This window comes from Phalacrocorax aristotelis, chromosome 5 (genome assembly GCF_949628215.1).
Source record: "Phalacrocorax aristotelis chromosome 5, bGulAri2.1, whole genome shotgun sequence".
NCBI lineage: Eukaryota > Metazoa > Chordata > Aves > Suliformes > Phalacrocoracidae > Phalacrocorax > Phalacrocorax aristotelis.
Genome location: NC_134280.1, coordinates 61,309,528 through 61,334,717, shown reverse-complemented (window position 1 = coordinate 61,334,717; position 25,190 = coordinate 61,309,528). Strand labels below are relative to the sequence as shown.

General features: G+C 39.0%; 1 long non-coding RNA gene across 1 annotated transcript in view; it reads right to left on the bottom strand.

Annotated features, from left to right (window-relative positions):
• Positions 1–25,190, bottom strand: part of LOC142057929 (uncharacterized) — a 363,120-nt gene that overhangs the window by 102,789 nt on the left and 235,141 nt on the right. Inside the window, exons 6-7 of the long non-coding RNA XR_012660809.1 lie at positions 9,436–9,523; positions 7,423–7,508 (exon numbers count right to left, since the gene is read on the bottom strand). This is a non-coding gene — a long non-coding RNA (uncharacterized LOC142057929). The remainder of the gene's footprint in view (positions 1–7,422; positions 7,509–9,435; positions 9,524–25,190) is intronic.

Sequence of the window (25,190 nt, the reverse complement as noted above, 5' to 3'; positions counted from 1 at the left end):
ATGAACACGATGGCCTCCCACCACACTAAGCAGACCAAGATCTGCAGAGCCTGTGAAAAGCACCCTTTGAACAACTTCCCCAGGCTAAACACACGCCTGTGGGCTTAGCACCAAATTGTTCTTCTCTCCAGTACATATACATCATTTTACTGAATAAAATATTATCCCCAAACAAGACCAGGAGGTTTTTTTACTTTTAAGCACAAACACATAGCTGGAAGGAAGTTACACTCCTCCAAGAGCTTACTATCTAGACCAATGAGTTAGGAAAAGAATTGGAGGGAAGAGCAGCGCATAGCAATATATTTGCACAAATGTACAAATGTGAAGTATGTTAGCAGCTTGATATAAACTTCTTAACTCTTAACAGAAAACAATAATTAATGTTTCTGTAGCTTCAGGAACATTAAAAAATATCACAGTGTTTTTTCATTAACGAAAAATTTGAACCTGAACAAATGCACTGACGTAAAATATTTCATGAAGAACATCAAGGTAACAAAGTATCTACAGAAGTATTTATGATACTTTAATGCCAAACAGATTTATCAAAATTTTAAACATTTTCTAGTGATCATTCTGAAAAGCCCTAAAGCACTTGCATCAGTTCCAGTGAGATCAGTCTCATCATTAGAAGTACGCACACTGACATGGAGCTGGCTTTGGCAGCCATGCGTGCCCCTGGAAAATCAGATGGGAGCTCCAGGAGGTGGGGTCAGGGCAGAAAATAATGCCATTTAAGCTATGGGGGGTTTTTTTGTTTGGATGGGGGTTGGGGTGGGGGTGTGTGTGTTTGCTTTTTGTTGGGTGGTTTTGTTTTAGTTTTGGGGGGTTTTTTTTGGGTGATGTGACTGATCTCTGAGGACTCCAACTGCTCTGTGAACAAGCTCACACCCCAGCTAATGAAGATAAAAGGTAAAACACACTTTTCCCATTTTGCTGATGGGGGATCTGAGAGACAGAAATATTAAGGTTGTAATCCCACAAAAATTTAATTCCTGTGCAGTGACCGATAAACTGCCCTTTGACTGTTATCAGAACAGTCTGATGAATGACATTGTGCATATGCATCTGTCTTTATAAGGGTGGCACCTCCGTATCACGTTATCAAGCATTCATGCAGTGTGTACAATGGAAAACCTACTTTCATTCAGTAACGGCCTCAAAAAAACCCTCTTTTTTCTTTTTTAGTAAAAATATGATTTCACCTCATATCTGCTTCCTAGCCCTAATCCTATGACTAGTCCTGACGTTAATAATATTTTTTCTCTGATGAAACATTTTATATTTCAATAACATTGTAAACATAATTTTTAAAAAATTGATAGAAAATTAGGGCCAGCCTTTTTGGAATGGAAAGGAAGATAAGCATTCATTAGAGCAATTCTATATGAGGGGAACTATTTATTTGGCAATACAATTGCTCAGTGGTGATGTCATTAATAATCAGGTGATTACAATAAAACAAATACTCCCATTGCAATTGTGGAGAGTGACAACAAAACAACCTTACAGTAAAAAAAATAGAACTATGATGTTTGTACTTTCCTCAAGTTTCTGTTATAAACTCAGTTTATATACTAAATTTCTGTTGCAATTTCTTCTTTTATATCTGTACCATATGTGCCTGTGTTCTCATTTTATTATTGCTGTGAAGACTATGTTATAAAAAGGACAGAGGAGAAATAAAGCTGGCAAATTTGATGCAAATATAAATTATATATTGACATCAAAAATACCTTATCCTCTTTAAATCTATAGCTTTCAAATTAAACTAGTGGTGGTCTGTCACTGCTTTGCCTCAGAATAATAAAAATACACAGCGGACACATATCTGCTGAATGATCACAGTTTCCAAACGCATGCACATGCTTAATTTAAAGACCAGTAAAACTGTAGCAGCATTAGTCTCCATACTTAAGAGGCATGCAAGGGATTTTTTTCAGGTGTAGGGTCTCAGAGCATAATCCTCCTACCATGAGGGCATCCTTTTGCTTACATATAAGCACACACACACACGTGCACACAGGCCATATAGCGTATCAGGCTGAATGTGTGTGACTGCAATACCTAGAGCCTCCTACTCCTCTGCAAGCATCTTCTTCCAGTTTTTAGGTGTTACCCTATTTGTTCTGGGGACTGTTCTTTTGGTCTTAGATGCGACAAAAAGGCAGAAAACTGCACAGCTTCAATACATCTTCCAACTATACCAGATGGTATAATAAAATAAACTACATATCCCTACAGTCTTCCCTGTTCCTGGATCCTTATATGACAGCTGCAACACAAACATACGCAGTTCAGATATTCCACAGTTTTCTTCTTTACAGATATACTGAAGGAACAGAAATACACTTTCAAATTCCAGTTTACCTACCAAGCACAGTGGGTTTTTTGGGATGACTGCTTACAGAACACTAAGACACCCCATTAACGTTAAAACAAAAAAAAAAATCTGAAACCAACAGCTGTTTTTCTCACAAATACAGGGATTTAAAAAATACCCAAACCTAAGCTGAAAGAGCAGGTGCTTTGTGCAAAAGGCAATGACTGGATGTGGAAGATTGATGGAGAAAGAAGCCAGAGCTTGCCAGTCATGGGCGTTGTTTCATGGTTCTCGTCTTACCACCTCAGCCAAATTAAAATGTTATAGGGACCCTAAGCAGTTGTCTGCTGGACACAAAAATTCATTTTTCCAGCAGCTGACCAGCAGATCATTATTTAAATTCACTATGTTATTCCCCTGCCATATGCCAGGCAACAGAGGACAGTGTAATAAAAAAATTAGGAGCTTGCTATGGAAATTTGAAATGCTCTATCATTAGTCTATGAGAACATCAGGGTGTATAATAGATGTCAAAATTTTATATTTAAATTATATATATTGTTATAAAAATTATAACCTTAGTCTAGCTAAGATTTGGAACAAAAGTAATTATAAAAAGAAGCAAATACCTTTATGGTTATTTCAGATGATATTGCCTGCTTCTTTTCTTATATAGAATAGGGAAATATTAACCCCATTTTACAAATGGCAAACTTCCAGGAAAAGTACTTCGTGACCAAAGAGTCCTGAATTCCTGACTCTTAATTAAGCCCATGCCTACCAGAGAAAGGGGGAAAAGAGGGAGTCCCTCTGGTAAAATGGCAATACTACTGTAAAGTAGCAGCCATCTTTTTTGGGTTGATTACTTCTCTTTATGAACAAATATAGCATAATGGTCTTGAAATTTAATATCTCAGCAGAAATGAAACTTCTCTATGAAGAAAAAGGATTTGGATCATATCTCCAGACTTTTGCTGAATGATAAATGAACCAGTTTTCTCAGGCTGGAATGAGCAGAGGGAAACATATATGCTGAATGACCACTGAGGAAATGGAAGCTAAACTCAGATCGCTTCAAATAATTTTCTGAAAGGTTTCAGCAAAGGTTATAGAGGATTTCAAACTCAGAAAGTAAACAGGACAAGAACTGGTATTATTGCTGGCATTTCCAGCGTTTACTAATTTGAGTGCCTAAAGACTAAGAAGTGTCTGCATAATTTCACTATTTAAATCCATTGATGGAAGGCGCATTGACATTTCAGGTCAGTCAATTTGCTTTTACTCCAGAAATAAGTTTTCTTCAAATTCTGCTAAGAGAACTGGGAGAACAAATTTTCAGGAAGAACAGATGATTTGTGATTTTGCCTTCTGTTCAAGGAGAGGGGTTTTTTTCATACTCCATTGACGAAAAAGAAAAGATAATGGTTGGAGCACACAGCAGTGACATGGTGCCTAGGTTCTTTTTTTTTTCTTTTCTTTTCTTTTTTTTGACCTTGAACAGGTCACTGTTTCAGCATACCTCAGATATTCTTTCTTCCCATTTGTGGGTTGGGAGGATTTAAGTAGGACAGCTGAGTATAAGAGAACCCTTGGAATGTAAGCTCCAAAAACCAGAAGAAATCTCCCCATTATTTGTAAAGGTGATAGCTCACAATACATGAAGACAAAGCTAAACTAAAATCTCTTTGATGATAAGGGAAAAAAGGGAATATTCTACTAATATATATTATAAAAAAAGATCAAAACAGTTACTCATACAGCATAAGGCAAATTTTATAAAGGTTAGAGATCAGCTCTGTCAGTAATACAGAGCTTATGGTCTTTCCAGCACATAGTTTAGAAAGGCCATTTATATATTTTTTTTTCTTTGATCTATGTAGATTTTCAGTCTTTTTATCACACCCTATTGGAAATTTTCCTCATGAGCTAACTAAAATTAATAGATTCAACATGAAACTGGATTAAGAACAGCCCACTTGGTTTCAAGAATGGAGACACAATAAATACATGATTATCTTTTGGAATTGGTGCAATTTAGGGGGAATAATTGGTAAAAACAGAGTTATCAACTGGAACCAGGAAATTCTGGTAGGTTCACACAGTGAAATTTCCTTTTAATGAACCCATGAGGGACTGGACTGTGGGAAAAGCACCCAAGAGACAGGCCATGTGGGAAAATACCATTTGCAGCCTTTTTGCTACCACCCAGGCCACCCTGTATGTGCATTTACAAAGCACAAAACAGATGCTTCATTTTTGTTTCTGAAAGGGAAAAAAAAATCTAAGAATTGAAGTAATCTCCAGCACTTTCAGTTCTAACTTGTCAGATTATCTTGGCTCAAAGTAGATGACAAGTCATGGCCCAAAAGTTCTTTTTCACTTAATATCTCTTTTCTAAAGGGTTCTTCCCTTCTGATTAAAGATTTGAATCTTTAAATCGCCCTGATTACAAACCTAACCAAAGCATTTTTAAGAACTTCATTAGCACAGCATGCAGCACAAATACAAACCCTACAGTAGACTGAAAGACGCGACAAACGCACTGGGGCAGAGGAGACTGCCAGTAAAGCAGGCGTTCTGGCTGAGAGACTGCCCATTTATCCTGCCAATGGCAACATCTTCAGCTAAGAGAGCATTTGTATCCATGGAGTGAGTTCACTTTTAGCTTTAAATCATACGACCTTTTCTTTAAGGAGGTGAACTTGTCCCTATGCCATCGCTCATGTGTGTTGTACAAGTTTTATTTTGTGAGACGCACGTCTGACACTGATGCCAGCAAAGGAAATAAATGTCTTTCTTCAAACAGCATTTTTTAAGAAATTAAGACAGGCTGTTTCTGTTGGCTGAAGACTTTTGTCCTAATGCACTGCGTAAGCTTTTCCTTTCAACTGGTTGTTTACCAGCAGGAGTCTTAATGCAAGTGGGAATCATATTGCGAACAGTCTGACTGCTGGAAGTCTACATGTTTATATAAAAATTACAAATTAGCATGTGATTCTTCTATATATAATAGAAGCCAATTGCCTGGAAGAAATCCTGCAGTTACCCACTTCAAAATTTACTTAAGACAAACATTTATTTCCAGTCAGAAACAGCACAGTAATTTTTTCACAAAGGCGGCTGTGGAACTGCTTAAGTCTGTATGAAGAAAGGCTGTTCTGCAATCAAAATAAACATGTGTTTACAGAAGGGACCCTGGTGAACAAGGTGTATTTTACCTCCATATAAATTATGGAGTCTCAGTGTCTGGGGTTTAATTATTATAATGCTTTTGACATTCACCACTGTAACACTCGAAAACACCCTCTTTTATTAAGACAATAACTAAAATATTTTTCAGTCCCCAAAACAAACAAAATTAAAATCTAATCCGAAGCCAAGTTTACTTTGAACAAGGAGGAGAACAAATGACTCCATAAACCTCCTCAAAGATTCTTCTTCCGCCAGGCTGATTAGACCCTCAGACACATCAGCCAGTCCCACACATCAGAGTGGAAGCAAAACAAAGGCTAAGAAGATACTGGTGAATATGCTTCCAGACCCACAGCAGAGAAACTACAACATAGTCACGACATTGCATATGCACAGACACACATACAACCTTGCATATCTAGTTTTTTATCAACTAAATTTACTCTGAATTTAGACCATTTGACCTACCTTAAAAAATTAAGCAGAAAAGTAAAATAAAAAACTTAAAAAGAACCCACTCAAGCCTATTTCATATCTTAAAATATGACAATCTTACTAATAAATATGTTTTTAATAGGGTAACTGGAGTAAATATTACCAACCTTCAGCTCTCTATCTACTGATTTATATACTCCATTTTTTACAGTTAATTTCAGTGTACAGCTTTAAAGGAAAATTAATAGTAACCATGATTCATTATACAGAAGTGAAAGAGAAAAAGGGATTACAGTTTATCTTCACATTTGCAATCATATGAGCACAAGCACCTTAGAATAATTGCACTCCATTAGATCCTAAAACCATCTACCCCCGTCTTCTGCCTCCAGCAATGGCCAGCAGTGGGCAACCAGGAATGGCAATAATGTTCGGGCAAGCAGGCTGTGCTGCTTCCTCCAGCATACTCTGCCAGCCTTGCCTGTGCAATGAGGAAAATAATCATGAGATAACTGGATTTTCTGCACACTGACAAGTGGCATCTCAGGTTTTAAGATGCTGCAGAACATTATCCCCAGGCTGTAACACTCGATGCTTTTTGCATTTCACACATCTAACTTCCCATACATACACTTACAGCAGGTACCCAAAAAGATGTGAACTGTGTGTTGTTAAAACAGAATCCAAACTGATCCAAACCAGAGTCTAGTTTTTGGATGAGGGTCACCATCTACTTACAGGCTGTATCTCAGCACACTGACTCGAACATTTTAATTCATAGACTTTTCGCATGAGCAACCATGTGTTTGGTAGGTTCATTACAGCATATGAGAAGTAGTAATGAAACTGTTACCTCTTATTTGGAGATGGCCATGTTTGTTTGCCACTGCAGGAACCAACCTGATGCAAAACCAGCTTGTGATGTTACCAGAGCAAAACCAGCTAGTACAGAGTACAGAGGAGGGTTCACACCTCACCACTGGACTTCCCAGACATTGAAGATATTCAGGGATAATGAACAGTTACAGTTAAGCTCCATTTTCTTGAAATTCAGCTCAAAAGGAGGAAAGAAAGGGAAAAATATTTTCCTATGTCTGTCTCATCTGTAATATACTCAAAGCTTTGTAGAATGCACTTTGGTGCATGCATGCCATTTAAAATAGCCATCTGGAAGTCAACACCAGTTCTAGTTCATGTACAGCTTGTTAAAAGCCACTATGAGTATCCCTGCAGAGCAGCACCGAGCAGCATGCAGCCACCTGCAGTCAGGGTGTACAAACCAGTAGACACAGCAACATGGTATTTCTTAAAATAACGAGCTGATCAGCATATCAGGCTGGGCTTATGTCAGTCTCAGGATGGATCTACATAAAGTTTAGTATGTTAACAGGGGCCAATGAAATCACAGTAAAGCTGAAATACCCCTGCAAATAAAACAACATCAGTAACTAAACCATGAAAAATCCCACCTTTTCCATTTGCTGAGTTCTCTTTGGATTCTTTTTCGTTTAAGACACTGCAGTTGAAGTTTACACATCATGTCACGTCACGACATCTAAGGAAACCCAAGAAGAAAAGTGAACATTAGGAAGTGTATGCATCTACTCATGTATCTATAAAGTGGTGGGTATTGGTGCCCAGAAGAAGCTGTACACTATCAGGATGGGCACAAGCAGACAGGCTAATTTTTAATTTTTTTATTTTTTGGCCTCCTGTGCAATAATCCCATGGACAGCTCTCCAACAAATTGCAGGCAGCAACTTGGATATATACCAGCAGGCAAAAGGCTGGAACTTCAAAAATCAATGTAAAACAGCAGCTTCTAAACAACAGTCAGTGGTATGGTCCAGCTGCAAACTTGTGTCCTGCATTGCCATGGCTTTGAAGAGAACAGAGACCTTTGCACAGGCTGTGAAAGGGTTTATACATTTCTGCCTGCTGAATGAACCAATGAGTCTATCCAGGGCTGCTGCTGGCAATTCTCAGCAGTAAAAGTAGCTGTTAAATCTTGAATTAGTTTGAAGTCAGGCTCAGTAAATTCAGAAATGAGCTACAAAGATGTTTTCAAAAAGGATGAGTGTGTTAGTCAATTTTTAATTACTCATCAAGGAGGGGTTTTCTGGAGAGGTCTTCTTCACAACTATACAAACAAATAAATATGACACATTACAGCCATTTTCCTTCTCAGGACAAATGAGAACCCAGAATTTGAAGGGAGTACAGAGATCAAAAAAGGCTTGCTTCAACCAATATTATGTAATATTCTGTCTTCCAGCATGGAGATAGAAAAAATCACAAACGTAACATTCTGTTCTTCCTAAAGGAAATAATCCATGTATTTACATTCAAGCAAAAATAATGAGACCTTCTGTTCAAGTCATCTTAAAACTTCCTCACACTCCAATCATACAAAGATATGCTTTGATCAAAATCTGGCATTTGTACAGCAAGTTCAACTGCTGGAAGATTCTGCAGGTTATTACTTGTAGCTCTCCTTGTTTGTTCTCACATTAAATCTGGCTGCATTGATCCAATGAAAGAAAATCAATAGCGACAAAGTGATTTACTGACATTATCATTCACGCCAGTGTATTTCATGGTACTGAGTGCATTAGGTTCTGGCTTGCTCTGGATCTGGAATCTACCCTGGGTGGCTGCTGGCACCCAACCGCAGCTGCTCTCACTGACCTGCCGCAGCTTCCAAGCACAGGGCACTGCTGCCTGAGGAGGCCATAGGAGCAGCAGCAACACACGGAGCAGGAGGCCACACCACCGTCAGAGAATTTCAGGAGATTACTTCCTTCCCCCACCAGCTGTCAGCAATCCCTCCTTTTGTGCCATGGGTAATCCAGAAATCCTTTACCCCGTGCCTAGCACCAATTTTAACATGTGCAGAAGCTTTTTCTTTTTCTTGTGTTTTGGTTTGTTCGTTTGGTTTTTTAACACAATGTCTGTCAAAATATCGTGCCATAAGCAAAGTACTGCCGTACTCCTCATCTCATCATGAGGGTGTGTTCCCTCATCCCACCTGTCCCTGTGATCAGGAGACCTTAATACACACTGAAATGTAAATAAGGCACATCACACAAATACTTTATCTCCAAAACTTGGGTTTGGCTTTATCAAAGGTTCTACCTACACTACAAATCGCTTACTGCATGTTATTCTGACCAGAGGGCACCCTTGCACTCACTAAACCCTTTACACAATTATAATCACAGTACTGGATGGCTCCTGAGCTCCACCACAACACCACCGCCACCAAAGCTACAATACCATGACCACTAGCACCACAGAGCTCTGCGCAAGGCAGCAGAATAAATCGTACCCACAATGGAGCAGCACTGGGTGGTTGTCTTCAGCAGATAACAGAATTTTTATATCCAGAATAATAGAAAATGGAGATTTTGAGCCTCAGAGAAATCATGTTAAAATGAGAACATTTTGCTTCAGAATAATTCTTTTGTCTGAAGTTAGACTACCGTCAATAATGAATTACTGAGGAAAAAAGACTTCCAGTAAACCTCAAAAAGATGTGACATGACACTCTAGCAGAAAGAAAGAACGAACCTGTGAGAGAATGGAGAAGGGAACATTATACATCATTATATGTTATTATATTATACATATTATATTATACATTCTTATACTGTTACACAGCTGAGCTCCCCAATTACACCTAATGCTGAGCTCAACCCTGGCTTTCACTGGACAGATTCTATCCTTCCCTCACTTTCTCTCTTTTGAACACACAGATGATTGGTATTCGTCTTCCAGAGCAGGAAATCTGGATACGTGCGCTAGTACTCAGCAAAGAGATAGCAGAACATATCAGTACATACAGTGTTACATGCCACATCTGTGAAACGCCCCTATGTATTCTGAAATGCGCTTCAGTGACAGGCTGACTTAGCAAGGCCAAAACCAGTTCAGTTATTTTCAGTAGATATTCCCCCAGTACTTGAAAGGCTTCATATTCTGACAACCTATTACTGAGAAGTAGATCCTTTCTGATAAGAAGGTCTAAGACTTTGAATTTGGAATATTTTCTGTGTTACTAAAATTAAAAGTACTGAGAATTTAAAATTCCAATTAATTCAACCCCCAGTTTAAGGTTTCAAATTTTCAACTTTTTTTACCCTGAACCAGAAATGTGACAAAATCATTTTAAAGAAAATAAGAAGTTGTTAACTAGCAGAACTTCAGCTTTAGACATAGTTCCAAATATCCCAACAATCTGGAACACTACCATGGTATGGTAAATGTAATCTATTGATAAACTTCTCTCCCATGAAGTTGCCTGTCTGAAAAAAAAATCATGGCATGATTCATTAAAAAACATATCAATAAATAATTTAAAAGAGATTCTAATGCAAAAACTAAGTACTGACCATATTGCCTCTTTCTACTAGAAATTCTGAAGAAGCTGCCAGAAATCAAAAACCCTTTAAGGGTGAGCCCTGGTACAAAGAAAAGTCATCAGGAACAATAATTTTTAATTTTATTTAGTTAACTATCAGCACGACATTTTTATTATTAAGCCTCAAACTTGGAAACTTTAGCATTTCATTCTAAAGGCTTACCAGGAGTTTGAGATTTTCAGGTTCAGCTTCAAAGACAAGCATCAGCTTTTAAAGCTTTTTAAAGCATGATGCAGCATGAAGTTGATTTAGCTGGATAAGTGAAGGTCCCATTACAAACTCACATTAGCTTCTGCGTAATCCTGGAAGCAATGGCCTCCAGCAATCAACTCCCAGCTTGAGTTTCAAATTATCCAGGTATCTACACTTGTAGTCTCCCCACACCCCCAGCTCTGCTTTTTCCTCTTCTGGGGAAGCCAAACAGTCCCCTAAACATTTCTTGGGAGGCACATAAACAGGCACTGGGAGACAACTGAGGCACAGGACTTCCTTAGTCCAGATGATGCCCTTAGCAAAACACTACAGGATGTATTTTTCCTCTGTGGCCTTTTGAATTTGCCTTGCCATAATGACACAGCATCAATAGCTGTAATGGAAAGTGCCTTCCCCAGTCCCCTTCATCCCCCACTGCACACACTCCTGCAGCAGGTGGTGGATGGGGGATGAATCATGCCCAGATGAACCTGGTGCTATTTCACTTCCTAGACTAAAGCTCAAACTACTGAGCTGATACATCAAAGGGGACTCCACTACCTGCACTTTTAGGCAATTTGTGAAGAGTGCACTCTGGCCACTTTTTTAAAAAACAGACCAAAGCCACACATCTTCAGCAGATGGCACAGAAACATGCACTCCCAGTGCACAGAAGCGAGCTCCTGTGGCTCCGATTTAAGGACTGAGTTAATTTTCACTCCTGTCCTCTCTCAGCTCATTCAAAGTAGGTATCCATAGACCGATCTGCACTCTTGCTGTCTTAAAATGCTCTTCAGATGTGCCTAACCTTACTCTGCAGTTTCTTTTTCACTGAGATTTAAGTTCATGCAGTAACCGCTTTAAAAGTCTGTGTCCCCAATCTGGGTTCTGGATTCCCTGCTTGTACAATCAAAAAGTGAAGTGTCGTAACACCTAAATTCAAGGTAACCTGGATTTTTCCTTTACCTCATTTTGCAGCCAGTTACTAATCCATGTCATTATTTACATTTTAATATAAAATTCTTAATTCAAATTACAAAAAAATAACATCATAGTTTAAAAAAGAAAATAGCTCATCTATACTTAGACCTCATGTTGAAGCATTTTTTCAAAACATACACAAGAATCTGGCAATTCTATTTCTAATCCCAAATCCACCAAGATATTTAAGTCCTTAACTGTTTAGACACTTCACTTAAACCAAAATCAGTGGCACTCAATCATATGAGTATGTTCATTGACCAGACCCTTGTTACGACACAGTTTCTTCACACGAATACTCAGTATCTGTCGTGTGCCGGGACTGCTGCACATCTCATTATAGCAGACAGTTGTATATACAGAATATTTCTGACCTTTGAACACCCACAACTCATTCATAGCAACTTGTTATGTTCCTTAAATTTTCAGCATACCTACACACAGCTTATATATACTCGTTAGGTATGTAGGTCCACACACAGAGCACGCACTTTACAACCACTGCACTCCAGTGATGCACAGCACTTTGGATATAATAGCATTTGTGCATATTTATTAAGTTTTGGCTCGGAAGCCTTACTACAGGGAAAAGCAAAGTCATGCCAGGATGTGGTTGGTTTGATAAATAATGGAAGGAGATTTCATGATACAGAACACTATTATCCCTTCTGCATAAAACGCAAGGGAGGAGGAAAGCCAATAACAAAGCGGCATAAATTTCTCCTAATGGAGAGGCAGGCAGATTCTTCCCTCAAGGGGAGCGGGATTAGGGTTTGAACAAAATGAGGCAGGAGTAACAGCTATTAGTTACTCCAGGTTTATCAGTAAGTGGAAAATTCAGCACACCCTGCCCTCACTCCTCACTCTACAAGATGGTGGAAGTAGCAGGCGGGAGGGGTAGCACGGGGACCATGCAGCCAGCTGAGCTCCCAGACACCGGGAACTCTAACTGGGGTGCTTGCCAATCCCCTGGCCAACACTGTGCTGCTAACAAGTGATGTCATAGTGGGCAGCTTCTCATGATTTCATCTAAAAACCAAATCAATAAATGAAATTACATTATTCTTCTCAAGGATTGAAAATCCCTCCAAGTTTTTGCTGTTTCCAGAACACCATGCTGCCAGGCAAAGAGTTGTAGAATACAGGAATTTGTGATGAGAAGTAAATTCATTTTAGATGTTTAAAAGCCTACTTCATTCAGTATGTACTTCTGTTTTCTTAACTCCCTGGCTAAGCCACTGTGTTATTTTGTCAGTTCTATCTCTTCAACCATATATCACTGCCATCAACTTCATTTCTGATCAGGGGATGAGATATAATCATGCAATATAGCTGTTTGAACAAGTCAGTGTTATCTGGATACCCCTTTGCCATCTATCATCTAGGATTTCATACTGCTTTCCAGATCACTCAAAGGAATTAAAGCTCATCAGGACTTAACTTCATCCCCACAATTTCTTTCCCTGGCAAGACCAGAAAGAGAAGTTCAATCTGTTTTCACTAAAAATCCAAAAAGTATTATACTACAGAGTCATGCTCAGACAGATGTACATATGGGTGTGACTCCATGTATCTTAATTTTCTTTTCCTGAAATCAAGAGCAATTATTGCATGGACACTTTACATAAGTGTGTTGAAACTCAGTGTCATCTCAGCTGCAGCAGACAGCATCTCCTTCTGATACAATACAATACAATCAACATCTCTGGGAAACAACAGCTTCTCATCAGGGCTTACAGAGCACAAACAAAAGAGGGGCCCAAGGGGCAGATAATCAGTTTACACAGAACCTAGTGTGCTCATGTTATCAAGATGGAAAACAGCAGCAGAAATTAGTCCGAAGTAAAATTTCATTTTTGTGTTGCTCAGTATGTGACCAAAGAGACCACACCGCATAGAGAATCACTGTCCTTAGAAGGCTGCTGGTGAGCGCTGCTGACACTTCTCATCTCAGCGTGTAAAGGGAAGTTAACTTTGCACATAAACTGAGCAGGTATTTTCAGGTTTAGTTTTACAGTTTTTCCTGTCACTAAAGGCAAAGTAAGTCCTTGAACTGTTACTGCTTTTACAAAATCCCCCAGGAGAATCTAGTAGCAAATAAAAGGACCTAGAGGACAAAACCCGTTGGGCGCAGCCTATGTACTGCAGTTTGAAACATTCAGATGGCCATGTCCTGCCACCGCCTCCGCGGCAGCTCAGGCTGCCACCACTGCTGCGCCCGTACCCGTCGCCGTCCTGCTCCCGTGACACGGTGCCAGCGGTAACCGCAGCAGCGGAAAGTGCAGCGATGGTGCAAAGAAAAGCAGTGAGCGGAGCAGCAGCAGGGAAGGTGTCGGGAGCACATGGGGCAGCAGCGGCTCATGGGAACAGGGCACTCGGGTGAGCCGCAGGTAGGAAGGGCTCCCCAGCCCGCATCAGCCAACAGACAGAGGGTGTGGAGTAATAACAGGCTGGCCCAGTGTTATGTTTTTACAGAAATGCTGCTGTGCAGTTCTTTGGCCAAAGACAAAATGTGGAAAAACGCCAGTCTAGAACCAAAAATATTCCTGTTTTCTCCACAAAGAAACCACTTTTCCATCTGAAATGTAACATTTATAACTTAATTTTGGGAGTTCAAAAATGAAGCATATCTCAAAAGTGAAAAATTTTGCACATTTGACCCATACCTGTGAGTCACTTTGGTTCAATAAAAATGGCTTTTGTTTAATTACCTAAGCATCCTTTCGATAATTGTTTGTACAAAGTAACTCCCCTGGGTCTAACAGTGGTCCCAGGGGAGCTACGTGTCCCAGCTTCTGTGCTATCCTCTTCCTGTTCCATTAGCATCACATTATAAAATACAAAACTTTCCACTAAATTTTCAGGACTGTCTAGTAGTCATTTTTTTTAACGTTACTGTATGATGACATGAAGCATCTATTGTTGCATTAGTCATAAAAGAGCTCAGACATCCGTAATAGATCGAATGTTACTAATCTAGTCTGACATCAGAGAACTGAGGTCTAAAATGTTTTCTCAGAGGAACAAATGTCTGTAGTTAACTGTATTGTGTTAAAAGGTCTGAGGGTAGCCATTTTATCTCTATGACCTGTCCCGTGCCTGTCTTGAAAGTGCTCCCCTGTAAAGAGAATTCAACAGCATTTTCTTTATTCAACAGTTAGTATGGAAGAATATTTTTATCCCACAGTAACTACTATCTGGAGCCATTTGCTTGGAATATCTTTAATTTAAAAAAACAAAAAAACAAACGCAAAACCAAAACAAAACACAACAAAACCAAAAACCCAGCCTTATGAGAAATTATCCCATTATATTTCAAAATCAATTAATTGAGGGATAATTCTGTTGATACTTTAATGGGTGTTCCCTGCTACTCTTTGCTTATTACCGAAATTGGACTTTCATTGGATTCAGGAGGTGTCACGGACGAGCAGGCCTTATTCTGAGCAAGGACTGAAAAACCACAGGTTGCCATTTCACCATTACAGTATCCTCATTCCCCATGCTCCGTATTCTCTATTGCTATCACCAAAGTAATGAAGAATCTGAGATGAAAGGTAATAAAAAATTTGGTATCGTTGCTATGAATTCTTCTCTTCCAGCTGCTTGCTCCTCACTTTAAATTACAATCCTCTGCACAGCCACAATATCATAACTGATTACATCAGATGTGATTAAGATGTTACACAAAAATGAAGCATTATCAAACTGGGGGAATCCTGGCTGGAGTAGAGAGATCAACAGATGACTAAATCTGATCCTGTATGTCAAATAAAGAAGTAAAATACATGTTCAATAAAATAAGCTGCCAGCTGCGACACAAATTAGTATTCCTTCCCTTGACTTTCCTGGAGCTCTGCTGGTTTACATCAGGTGAGAATCTGCTCCATGGTTTAGCCTTGTCGTTCAGTAATTTCTTTGCAAATTATTGTGTTTAGGTATTCTTTTCTGTGTCGTTACAATGGTCTCCTCACCACAGCAGCAACTCTCTACAACATATACGCAGCCTTCTCCCTGGTGCCTTCAATTTCAGCCTTATACTACAGCGACTCTGACATAAGAAAATCCTTCTTGAAAAATTAAATACTTCTAAAACAAAAGTTACTTAGAGCTACCAGTTATTCACCAAGGATCTGACATATTTGCTTTAAACAACTGTTCTTCCGCTTCTAAACGGTTTTGTCTTTTATCACATTTACCAAGCAACACATTTTTCAAATTCTTTGACTCCAGCTGCAGCACTTTTACCTTTTTGTGTCTACTGTTTAATGCTTCCATATAACGAGGCTAAGTGTGTTTTCTCACAAGCAATGCTCTGAACAGCAAACAAGAGCTTTTCAGCTCTTTAATATGGCTAGCAATCTTCAGTTTGCTAGCAAAAAATGACTGCACATCTCATTTACCACATATGTTGAGCCTATGTCTTTGTATTTTTCTCCCTGGGTCAACTGGAGAAACAGCAAGCCAGGCAAAGACAGAGAGGAGAAGCAACTGCATGTACTCGTGTAGTCTTCAGTGCAACAGCAACTACGCTGTAAACAAGCATCACTCGGGTTTATGAAGTTAATTCTCCACAATCCAGCAAACACAAAGGCTTCCACTCTAAAGTTTTAGACAGATTTCTTTTAGCAAAGTCCAAAATCTCAATGTTAAGTCAATACCCTCCAGGAAGGGCTCATTCTTTATTTTGAAACAGAGATGTTCAAACAATGCAATCCCTGAAAAAGAAAACTGCCAGGTGAAAAGAAAATGACTGAAGTCAAAATCTGTACTAGTCAACGTGGTCCTTTTTGCCAACAGAAAGTGACAGTAGGCGGGTATTTCTTATATACTTACAGCATCATGACTAGTAACGTTACTTGAACGCAGACATCAACTGGGTCATGAGGTCCAAATCTCTGCTATCTCAGGCAATCACATTGTATAAACCAGTTCATACAGCCTCCTTGTATGCCTTTTTTCTCCACCAATAACCCTAAGATAATCTTTTACTTTATATAATGCTTAAAACTGAATATCCAAAAGCATCAAAAATGTGACAGATGGTGCTTTAATAAGTTGCCTACTGACATTTGTGATGCTGCCATACATGTATAGCACTACATCACACCAACATAATGCTAAAAAGTAACAAACCAAAAGAATTTAGTAAAACCTTTGAGGGATCAGTGTCACCCTGTTTAACTCATAGGTTCAATATTCTAATTGGCTAAATTGCTACTTGCATACATGACCTTCTCAGGATATCACATTGCTAAAAGTTAGCTTAACTGGACATGCTAACGATACACATGGCTACTTTGCCAGTTGTACACATAATTGCCATAAATAGCACAAAACAAACAACTGTGGTCACCTACCAGCTAGAATTACTCCATGTAGATTTTTTAAAACATGCTTCCTTTCCTGCACATCTTAGACCAAATTGGAGCCAGAATCATACAAGTGAAAGAAAGTCCCCTCCACCCCGTTATGAATGTCTTTGTGAAAGGTACATAACAGGACAAGAAAGCATACAAAGTAGTGTCACTATAGTTATACTGGAATCAATTTCAATAGATTCAATGAAAAAAATATGAGACTGCACTTGGATTGTTTTTCCCCTGCTTTACAACACACTGCTGTACACTGCGCTTTATTGCTTCTGAAAGTGTCCCTGCAGCCATTCAATGAGATTTTAAAGTCTTCCGGTGACACAATCCTTATTGCACGTTGGATGTTATTGAAGTCTCTCATGCATACTTGGGCATAGCTTGAGCAATGTTAAATGCATCTCAAAAAAGATACTAAGCTGCTGGCAATATTATTCACATTACAACTGTACCAAGAGACCCACCTCGAGGCCAAAACCACACTGTATGTGCTGATAGCAAGAACTTGTGCCTGGCCCTAGGAGCACACCGTACTAACTGACCATGCAGAAGAAATGGAAGAGAAAAAATGAAGTTACAAAGACTCACCCAAAGTTCATAGCCAAGCCAGGATTAGAAATCACATTTTTCGAATCATGGGCCAGCACCCCCTACAAACCTAGTCCTTCAGCCTGCACATGCACTGAGCAATGAGATACAACAGAGACACTGTAAAGATACCTTAAATCGCATCTCAAAGATTTGTCCAGTACCTGAGGACTCTCACAGCCATAGCCTCTGCACTGCATTCACCACTTTCAACCCTCACTAGTGAAAGGTTCCTCAGATGGGGAAAAACGTAAGGTGCATACTCATCTCATAGTCCCTCTGCGAACAGAAGATGGAGCCTGTCAAATTCTCCCTGCTCCTGCTTGCTGGCAGTCTTGCTTCAAACACAAAATGGAAAGGAGGGAAAACTGAAGGTCCACTCTTGCTTTCTTTTTTAAAAAACTAAGACCCGAGGAATTTAAACCATTTCCAGTGTGGCAAAACCATCCACTCAATTGCACCATGTGACATTTTATCCATGTTTCTGTTTCTAAGGGCAACAAAATCCCATGATGGAAAAAATTAATGGGTACTCCCATCCTGTCCATCCCACTGGACACAGGGATTGACCGAAACCCATGCAAAATAAATCGCCTACACAACATCAGAGAAAGCTGAATCCCACAACAAACTAGCATTAAATCTGCTTCCTCGCTACCTAAACCCCAGAACCTCCTAGAAAGAAATTATGAAAAGCACTTAAAGGATTGCTGAAGTACAGTCTATTTAGCAGCTTACTGAGCAAGGGACTACCACACAAATAAATATGACAAACCCTACTCTGAAAATACTTTTTTCCTCTTTTCAGAATGGATTGAGGTAAATGAGGGTATTTTAACTCACTCAGAGCTAAAATGGCCTATCTCAGCAGTTCCTTCAGAAATATCTTCCTTTTCTCTATTACCTTCACCTGTAGCATAGCTGCCCTCCTACTCATGCACGTTTGCAAGGGAAATTAGGCATGTTGCTGTGGTTAGCAAATGACACAACTCTACAACAATTCTATTGCCCGTTTCAACCCTCGCTTTGAGGAATTTCTGGTTTCTTCACCACTGAGCACACTGCTTGTACCTTGTGCAGCATGTACATTTCAATGCTACCACCTCAAACTCAGCCTATTTACTTTGCATTTATTTCCCATTTAAAATGTGTCTTCAACCCCCTACTCATTTATTTCTCAGTGTCTGACTAAGTAAATACACCACAGTTCATCTGGATCTTCGCTTAAGTCTTCAATTCACCAGCTAGCTTCTCCTGCTGATTCACACGCTTAAACCTCAATAACCACCACTGGTTTTATAGTTTCTAAAACAATCTAATATCAAAGGGAGTCATTACATCAAAAAATTATACTTCCTACACATAATAAACAAGGTTATTCAAAGGTACATAAATAAAACTCACACCTGGAAGAGGAAGAAAATTAATTGCTCATATATACATAGTTGACCTAAGCTGCAGGATAAGAAGTTAAACTTGTACAAGATTGGACATTCACCCATTATTTCTTTTGCTTCCACTGCCTGACAGTGTCCTCTGCAGCCTATGTTGCCGGTATCCATGGCAGCCGTGCATGCTGCCAGGGGCCTGCCAAAAACACCCTCTGTGTGGGGACACAAAGCAAGAAGGTAGAGCTGGTAGAGGAAAAAAAAGAAGCTACAGGGTTTTGAAGTCAAAAGGCTTGCACTTTGATATTTAATTAGAAAAAGCATGTTAATTAGAAATTATCAAAAGTGAAATAGGTCAGAAGACAAAGATATAAGTGATAGTTAATGTACCACTAAAATAAATGTTAAAAGCCAAAACCAAAACAATCCCCCAAACAGTAATTCTCTCAATAATGAGTAAAGAGTGAATCATGCATACTTTTTATGACTTTTTCCACTATGTTCTCCTCACATACAGGCAATTGCATTTTTAAAAGCCAGTAGAGAGGACATTTCAGCATGGGTAGCCAGAGGGCAGGGGTGCTGGGAGGATCTCCAAGGGGCTTTTTTCAAGGGACTCTTTCCTTAATTCTAGCCACTACCAGCTTCCCCTGAATATAATTCAGTCCGTTACACAGAGGGAAGAAAATTTTGCAAAAATGTCACATTAAGATTCTGCCAGTGAAGAAAATTATTTAAAATTCAATGTTTTAGCTAGCAGTACCAAAGCGACGCAGGGCTCAGAGGTGGCTAGTAGCACAGGAGTGAAACCCAGTTTGCCTCCACAGAAAACTGCCAGACTTTGAGCATCATGAGCATGAGGATTTGTTTAGACTAGGAGACTGCTAGCATGTGCAACCAAAACATTTACAAATAGCTTATCTCCTCCCTGAAGAGGGAATACCGCAGTACATGCCAGGCTTGTACATCTCTCAGTGGCATTTCTAGTACAAACCGGAGCAAGGCAGTCATTCCCTCACTCCAGCACCACCTGAATACTCACACTGTTTATGCTTAGTAATAATAATCTTTGTCCAAGGCTTCGTCACTAAAACCAAATACTATTCTCCCGAACTTTCTGTTGCAGTAAAATCTAGTGGAAGGTGTGAAAATAGAAGTCTGACAAAATAGCCATATTATAAGACGCCATTTTCAACCCTGACTAGTCAACAGAAAGAGACCCATTGATTACAATATATCATGGGCCAAGGCCTAAAACAATGCCTTATGCAGCTATTTCTGTCAGACATATTTATTTTTAAATCTTCCATTAGAATAATCTGCAACAGGAAAATTCAAGTTCTGGATTTAATATATAAGGAACTTGAGGAGTGTTACAGTCAACCAAGAAAATCCTTTAAAATCGCTGAGAACTTGTCACTAACTGCAAACTTTTCAGATAATAAAACTGGGTAGGGCAATTACTGTTACCACTACTAAGAGATAAAGCAGGAATTTCACTGAGACAATTAATAACAAAACCAAAACGTATGCACCAGCATGTTATCAGAATCTTGGGGGTGGTGAATTTCTCTCCACTATTTTTTCTATTAATAAACAAAAACTTTTAAAATGTGAAGACAAATACCACTGCAGTCCTTCACATAAACACTAATTAATTTTCTGTACCAAATCTCAGTGGATCTACGGGATCCAGGAGCAATTTAATCCTTGTGAGCTGGGGCAGATTGTAAACCTTTATCAAATCCTTTTCTCCCACAGAAAGGAAACCTTGCATCTGTATATCCTACAGTCTCACACACCACTGCACCTACCCAGGGATGAGTTTCAATGCAGTCGCAAGGACCATTAGTCCTTGAGTCATGATCTTCCTTCCAAGGTGCTCATTAGAAAATGCTAAATCCTTTTTATGGGTGTGTGGCAAAGTAAAAATGGAGCTATTACTTGCTGCTTTCATCAGCTTTACTAGTAATTCTTGCATTCCCTTTCCTCCTATTTTATTTTTACCTGTTTTGAATTGCCCATGATTAAATCAGTAAATAAAACTTACCTAACTGAGTTACAGAAAAAAAAAGACAAAACCCTCATCATGGATAAAACTGCAAAAGTTTTTACTCCAACTGGTAATTCATGGAGCACAGTATTGATTAACCATTAATTACCCATTAGTAACAGAACTTTTTTATAATCTCAAAAGGTCTGGGCGCTTAAACTTGGGAAAAGTCATCTTTTGGCAACAGCACCCTATTGACAGAAAGTTTGGGTTTGGTTTTCTTTCAGGACTCAATTTGTTACAATAATCTATTAAAATAAGGCCATCATTTTCTGCTCACAAAATACGAGAAAAATAGATAATTTTTCCATTATTTCAGAATTTGAAATTGTCTAGCACCTCTCTTATCTAAAGCTCTCCCTTCAGTATTTGATCAGGCAGGGCTTTGGCCTGGCTGGAGTGTAAATCAGTCAATAGTAATGTTTCTGCACCTTAGCTAGAAAATAAGAAATTCCACAGTGAGGTCTCTAGCATAAATGTTAGTATAAAACAGATTTTAAAATCACCCCTATCAGATTTGAATGTACAAGCTAAAAAAAATAATTTTCTATAAGCTCTTCTGACACTGAAATATTCAATAAACTTGGAATGCCAACAGACAAGAATTTTGTTGAAACCAATTTACTTTGATTTCAATTGTTTGAACAAAACACTGTGCATTTTAGGTTTTTTCCTACTTGTATTTGCACCATAAGAAGTTCAAGTCTCCTAGGCATATTATATTATATTGTACATTAAATCCATAGAAAACTGGGCCTTGAACTCAAATCTCTCTCTCATTTGAATGAAAAAAATTATAAAAGGCCAAGACTTAAATTTTAAATCTCCTAGCCTTCCTCTTGAAACAGGAGAATGGCTAAGATCCCCTCCTAAGTCTTAACAGGAGGAAAACCACTTCAAGATGAGAGCGTGTTTAAGAAGCTTCTCCTAACTCCTCCTCGAGCTGTTCCCCCACTCCTTTTTGTCATGTACTTGTGGTGCATGAGCTCTCCACTAACCCTTCTTCAGCTGCAACACTAACCTAATAAGTACCTCTCAAACAGCCTTCCTTCCCCTCATTAAAAAAACCCATGAGGTCCGTGTGACATTCTCAGCTGTCTTGCTCACATCCCGAAAAATTTTGAAAACTCATGATCCATGGCTGTAACAAAACGTGAGTGCAAACTGCTGTGGTTGAGTTTGAGGATCTTTCTTGTGTCATTTCCTAAGCCAGGGCTTCCATTCCTACTTTTTCCTGCCTGCAGAAAGAGCACAGTACTTCCCACATCTGTGGGAAACTTAATCAGTAAAGCTCAAGTAATTCATGCCTTTAAAGCATCTTGAGATTATTGTACAACAAGCAGTATAGAGTGGCATTAGTAGGTGGTTGTTTGAATTAAATTTACCTGAGAGTAACTAAAAGGAGATCAAGAACTTGAACAGAAAATGTGTGAAAGTATTAAATAAACAAGCCTGCATTTAAATACTAAAAAGCAGCACAGTTAGAGTTATTACAGCCTAAGGTAACAGATAAACAATCAGTATTTTACCTGATTATATATTCTGTGGTACAATTACTGAAATTGCAATGCCCAATATTATTCTTTAGAGAGAAGTTAAATGCTAGGGAAAGCTCTCTCTTACATAAGCACTGTTTTGCCTATAAAGTTAGCACAAACACCCTGCTCAAATACCTAACCAATTATTTTAATCAGATACTCACCCAAGCCCCCACAACCATGTACGTTGTGTCCAGTGATGGCACTGATAAGTGCTTGTCACAAAATGTTAATTGCCTGCCATTAAAAATACTCAAACAACCTATATGATTTCAAATACTGTGTTGCATTACTCTCTAATTGGTCCAAAGAAATATTTTCCTTTACTTTTCATTTCCATGTTAAGTTCAAAATTGTTCTGGAACTTGATGAAGGCAAACACTTTGATGTTTCTTTGCGTTAGGAAAATCTTTACCCAATAAATTACAATTATGTAAATATTAGCCCCCCTGGGGTCTAAGTGCCTCTTTGAGGCATAAGATGATTAGAGCAGAAAAATTATTAGATTTGTCCATGACCATGCTATACTTTCCTTCCTCAGGAAATTCTGTTATCAAAGAGTTTAATCCTATTCCCACTGAAGCAAGTAAATTTGGCCACCGAGTTAAATGGAAAGAGAATTCATTTCATCCATTCAAGCAGTACCCTAAGAGCCCAGATGATAGTAACATCCCTGGTATGAATATTTAATTACAGTTTTTAACACTGTCCTTTCACAATTGTAGATGTTTTTACTATTAACATTCGCTTTCTACTGTCATAAAATCTCAAGCTTTTCTGAAAAACTGCAAAATGTTTCTAAACCCAGATAACAGCTGGACAGCAAGCATGCATGCCCGCAATCACATATCGCGGTTAGGGTAGTGGGATTGCCTGGCGATGGGACAGCACACGGCTACATTGCTTTTGACATTACTGCTTAGTGGATGATGGCTTGATCTGACGCTTGCAAGGCTACGACAATGATTACAGGATTTGTGTGATACAGGCAGCTGCAGCTGTATAAGAAGAATACATATGAAGAAAAGCATGTTGTTTTTCATAACCCTGATTACATCACCAAGTCCTTTCTCTCCCCCTTGCAAAAGGTGTAGTTTGTACTTTGCTCCTGGAGGCTTTATATTAGGCTTAGGGATCTGTTTGAGGTAGAAAGTAGCAAGTAGTTTCCTCTATGCCATCCTCTGGTAGTATGATTATAAAAGTTCCAACAAAGCTTAACCTCGTTTCTCTAGGAGCAGGCCAGCTGGTTTGTGATTTGGTGTAGCTGCTCCCTTATGGGTTTTTCTCATTGTCAAAGACCACAAGGCAGACTGAATTCCCAAGGAATGCAAAGGAAGACAGTGCCTGTTAACAGCAAGCAATACAGTAATGGCACAGTGGATTTTAGCCTGTTTGTAGAAATACAAGGTTTTGATAAAGAAAGGATGAAACAAGCATTATCTGAAGATTAAGGCTTTATCCTTAAAGACTGAGGCCAGAGTACAGTCTCCTGAATAAGTTATGCACGCGTGTCCTGCCACACATTTAGGAGAATGAATTACTGTAGAGATTAGTACAGAAATTTTAAGCATGCTTATTTGTTTATACATAGAATAAAATGAAAAGTGGATGTGTTACATGTTTGTATTATTCCTGCTTTGCAGAAGGGTTATGGTACCTTAAGCGTCCAGCACAGAAATAGGACAACATGCCAGATTCCAAAGGTGTCACAAAGCTTTGCAAGTTTGAACTGTTTTCAGGAAGGGAGATTAACATTTGACCTTTTGCCACATGCTTTCAGTTGCTAACTCCTGCTCAAAGTATTTGTTATACATACACACCCGCATGAAACTAACATCGTTCTTTAAAAGCACAATAATTAGCAAGATCATTGGGCAGTGTCTGCGTATTTTTGAAGACCACAGGTGGTTTAGGGGTTGGAAGTTAGTATGTCGTAACAGATTCTGAACTTCAGGAAACTTCGGCACAGGGCTTGTGGAAGTGCCTAGCAGACGCTTTAGTTGCTTTATTATCCTAAAAATAAATTACGCCAGATGCACTTGATGACTCGTACACTGAACCCATGAGGTAGTGTGTCTACCTCATGTAGTGTATAGTGTATCTCCAGGTTCTGATACAGCACTGGCTCCACCCTGCTGAAGGGTCTACAAAACAATAACAAGAAGTTATTTTTAAGGAGCAGTGAACCAGATACTGTGGCTCAGCAGCTTCTTGCTGAGGTACTTTATAACTGTAATTTGGTTTAGGGCCCATGATCACTCACACTTCTGTTTTGGAGTACCCCTGTCACTCCTGGATGGATATCAACCTGAATGGACTAGAAAAATCACAGAGTGTTTTGGGGGTATTTGATGTTTGTACCATCAGGTGGGGGCACCTGCCAGCCTATCTATACAGCAGAAGTTCCACTTACTTCTGTTATACCTACATTATGTTACACACACACACTTATGTGTGTATATATATGTGTGTTTATTACATAACACAAAAAGATTAATCATGTTGTCCCCTCCTTAATGCTATATTCTGATTTTATACAGAATTGGTACTTATGAAGGTAACTTTCTAGAATTCACCAGTCCTCAATGAAGAGATTAAGCTAGTGGAATCTGCTGATTTTAAGAGCAACTTCTGGTCATCTGAACCTAGAATTTACCATTTGCACTGATTTAGAAGTATTAGCTAAGTATCTGTAGGAAGTTAG